The sequence below is a fragment of the Dermacentor andersoni genome, chromosome 9 (genome assembly GCF_023375885.2).
Source record: "Dermacentor andersoni chromosome 9, qqDerAnde1_hic_scaffold, whole genome shotgun sequence".
NCBI classification, from domain to species: domain Eukaryota; kingdom Metazoa; phylum Arthropoda; class Arachnida; order Ixodida; family Ixodidae; genus Dermacentor; species Dermacentor andersoni.
The window spans coordinates 72711534-72716134 of record NC_092822.1 but is presented as its reverse complement, the minus strand read 5'-3'; the positions used below and the strand labels follow the sequence as shown (position 1 = coordinate 72716134).

At 42.1% G+C, this 4601-nt stretch overlaps 1 non-coding gene across 1 annotated transcript; it reads left to right on the top strand.

Moving 5' to 3' along the window:
- The first annotated feature begins 2259 nt into the window (after window positions 1-2259).
- On the top strand, window positions 2260-2332 carry TRNAS-CGA (transfer RNA serine (anticodon CGA)). Its single transcript has one exon. It is a non-coding gene; the product is annotated as a tRNA-Ser (tRNA).
- Window positions 2333-4601: the final 2269 nt, after the last annotated feature.

The following is a 4601-nucleotide window of genomic DNA, read 5'->3' as shown; positions in this document are numbered from 1 at the left end:
AAATACACACCCATTCTTTCTCGTCGCGTTGCTCGCGATGCCATTGTGGGCAGCCAACGGGGGAAAAGAACAGAAACGCCAAGCCAACAGAAGGGTCTCCCTAGCAGGCTCTGCAACTAGAGTCACCATACAGTTCCATTATATTGGCGAGGTCATTAGCGCCACCCCTCGGAGGACGACGGGCCTGCGCGGCAGCAGCAGAGCTCGTTGGTGATGGCCTGTCCCGTAGCATTTGGAAGTGTACTAGGAGAGGAAAAGACGATACTGTCCAGATGGCGTGTACCAGATGAAAGAGTAAAATGAGCGGGGACTACTTTTTGACAATCGAACACAAGTAGCTACCCTATTACTGCACCGTTTCGAAAAATTCTCGTGGCTACGTGTTCGTTGCCTGAACACGTACAACTGCAACACCGCAACTAAATTTTAACCTGGGTGGTTTAGGGGCCCTTTAAAGAAGACATTCACAGCTTTTTAGTGACTGTAGATGGTGTTAGCTTCCTTCCTAACTTCTGGAAGTTAAACACTTCACTTTGCAAGCCTTGTTGCTCACAGTACCTTTGAGGTGCTCTTACACGCTCGTCAGCTTCAACTGCCGACACTTTCTGCCCTGCACTGTCCCCGTGGCCCTCCTTTTCTAGTTCATGCTTAAAGAGACATGCGCAATTGACTTGTGTGAGGATTGCGTGAACTTTACGTCCTTCGGAGCACACAAGGTGGATGAAGTGAATGTGTCTGGGTTGTGTCTCTTTGAAGTAGTGAATACTTAAAAGGTCGTTAGTAACAAAGGTGTCTCTTGTGTACAGTGTTGTTAACGTGGCGAACACTGGAAAACCAACCCAACCATTTTCAGATGTCTCTTACAACCAAGTATATCTTGTAACGAGATTCTACTGTACTGAATATTTTTCATCTATGGATCATCTGCATGTACATACAGTCACAAAGACATGTTGTGTGGAATGGCGAATCAGGAAAAAGCTTGTACTATTACTTTTTGTCCCTAACATAAGCAGCTGATAACAATATGATAAAAAAGCAGGTAATGAGGCTAGCATGGAACATAATCCTTAAGCTCTAAATAGTTTTTTGGGCCCACATCATTCCCTCATATGACATAAGGAAACAACCTGATTGCAGTAATGCCTGCATGTGATTTGAGTTGATTGAAACAAATAATACGTAAGGTTGCCCTGTATGTGATGTTAGAGTGCTTTTTAGATGTCCTGCTGGCGATCCTGGCTGCACGATGTTGCTCATGCTTTTTGGCATGATTCCTTTCTTTCGCACTCCACTCTTTTTTCTGGTTTTCTCCCCTTTCCCTTCCCCCTTGCGTAAAATAGCACACCTGAAGTATCAAATCTGTTGAATTATTGTGTGTTTCGAACCTGTTAACATGCGGGCTTCTCTGTGGTCTGTGTTGTATTCTTGCACTGTACAAGTCAATTCAAGATGAAAGATGGAATGTCCCTGCCTTTGGTTTAATAGTATGTGTGTATTATATACATTATATATACATATATATATATATATATATATATATATATATATATATATATATATATATATATACTATATATATATATATATATATATGTCTCTCTTATGTTTTATCATGAGAAGCCAACAAACACTGACACCAAGGACAACATAGGGGAAATTACTTGTATTTAATAAATGAAATAAGGAAACGATAAATTAATGGAAATTAAAGTGGATGAAAAAACAGCTTGCCGCAGGTGGGAACCGAACCCACAACCTTCGCATTTCGCGTGCGATGCTCTACCAATTGAGCTACCGCGGCGCTGTTTCCCCATCCACTTCGCGAAATGCGAAGGTTGTGGGTTCGGTTCCCACCTGCGGCAAGCTGTTTTTTCATCCACTTTAATTTCCATTAATTTATCGTTTCCTTATTTCATTTAATAAATACAAGTAATTTCCCCTATGTTGTCCTTGGTGTCAGTGTTTGTTGGCTTCTCATGATATGACTAATAAAAATCGGGACCCTCGGTTAACCCCCTCTCTTCTCGTTTATTACATAACGAGGGTGTCGAATCCGGCAACATTGATGCCTTCAGGTAGCATGTGTGGGTTTATTGACCAGTTGCCTTCACCCAAAAAGATCACGTTCTCGTGACGCCTGCGGCAAGAAGGACGTTCCACGTCCGCCGCCAAGGTATGCGAGTGATGGCGCTGGCTAACACTCCCAGGGTTCTACTAGGACACATAAATACCCAAGAAAGTGGATGGGAAAACAGCGCCGCGGTAGCTCAATTGGTAGAGCATCGCACGCGAAATGCGAAGGTTGTGGGTTCGGTTCCCACCTGCGGCAAGCTGTTTTTTCATCCACTTTAATTTCCATTAATTTATGGTTTCCTTATTTCATTTATTAAATACAAGTAATTTCCCCTATGTTGTCCTTGGTGTCAGTGTTTGTTGGCTTCTCATGATATGACTAATAAAAATCGGGACCCTCGGTTAACCCCCTCTCCTCTCGTCTCTTATGTTTTGAAATATATGTACATTCAGGAGTGCCTGCATGCTCCTCTCCCTTGCTCCAGTGACGAAAAGGAAAGCCTTTTTAAGTACCATAGTAAAACATTCACAGGTTTTCGCTGTGCTCATTACATCACTTATCATATGGATCTGTCACCATACAACGCAGCAGTGGTCCATAATACTAGCCCATCCCACCATAACTATAAATTAGCACATACCGAGATGCTGTGAAACAGCTGTTGCAAGGCTGCTGGTGCTGGCAATTTCCGCAGCACTGCAGTGGTACAGCCGAGTGCCACCTGTATAGTGACAAATGCATACGCATGTTAGCAACTCAGTAGCTGCTGATGGTTTCATAAGCTTTGCACTACACAATAAAGTAATCTAGACAACTTTGTTGGAACAAATACACATAATTAGGACACCATTTAAACACTAACACGATTAATTGCCCCGAATCTCTCACTCACTAAGGGATAATACTACTGAAACATCGGTGGAGAGCTCAGATTAACCCAGCCCATAAAGGACAAGCTTTCTTTGAGGAAAACAGCTACAACAGCGGTTAGGTTTCTTGATTATTTTACGTGCTAGCTTTGATTTAAATGTCCTGCAGTACTATAAAATATGAAGTGCCGCATTTCTAGCAGCAGAAGGCGTCGTCAGCCTCATGGTACAACTGATTTTTGCACTGTTTGTGTCAGTGAGCCGACACATACAAAGAAAACCGAATTCACAAATACATATACAGTGCCAAGTGCACTCCTCCTTCTGAAAATGCAGCCACCAGTTCCAATGCTGCGGAAAGGAAAGGTTATATAGAAAGCGAGCTGCATGGAACTACCACTTATGACTAAGTGTATGATCTGCTGATTGGAGAGGTAGTCACATGCTATTTCTAGTCTCTTTTAGAAGCATTACTAAAGGATGAATTAAAATCTATTTATAAGTCACGAATTTCACGCATCCCCAGTTTGGTTAAACAACTTGTGAGAAAAAGGCATGTTTACCTGGAATAGCAGCCTTTTTTCCTGCTGCAAAACTTTCCTTCGAATTAATTAAATAACTTTACAGCGTCATAATATATTGTGTTTCTCGCAACTACTTGCCGGCAGTGGCGAGTTACAGTGTTTATATCTGACTCATTGGGCGACAATAGTGCCAAACACAAATGCTTCACGAACACGAGAACACATCCTTCGCAGAGAATAGCAACCACATATGCCTCTGTGAGACATGGTCGCACCTTTGTGGTCAAAATGTACATTAGAACGACACCACCAACTCATTAAAAAAAAGCCTCAGTACAAGGCAGCAGCCAACTGCATAATGTGAAATTGCAACTGATGTCCACTTACTGGTGGCCTGTGTTTGAGTCCCTTCTGGCACTTGACTGGGTGCGTCCTGGGTTGTCCCTACAAAACATACAGGGTTATGTCAAATGTTGAAAACATATATACACCGGCATTTCATAAGTTGCAAAACAAATGAGTAAACTAATAAACAACGGTAATGTAGACAGAGTACACATGATAAGATAGGCTGTCAACTGGTAATGCATTACGCGAAAAACCTAATGCATAGGAAACACTATATGTATACACACGAAGCTGACACACAATTTAATTCGCTCTAGGTTTTTCCGTGCAGCATATTCAAATTATTATGTCACGTGGTTAGAGCAAAATTAGTGTAAATTACGCACTAAATTATGTACCCTGGAAAACTTTTCTTCAATATGCACTTGTGCGTACTTCATATGAGTAGCGTTGCAAAATTTACGTGCATGGCATTTAACAGTTTCTGAACACGGACTTCCTTTGCCCTGTGCCGTGTACAGTGAGCTACATATATCTGCCCCCCCCCCCCTTTTTTTGTACTAGCCATACTGCGTGCCACTGCACCTATACGCACGTCAATAAACCTCACGACGCAGAAATAAAAAAAGCACCAATCACCCATGCCTGCATGTTGTAGTGGGCCTAACCTAACCAAGCATGGGCTGTTGCTTTTTATAGTAAACACAGGCACCGTGCTCATTGCAAGTATGTATCATGTCACTAAGCAAATATGCAATTTCATTGCACCACTATTTTTTTATC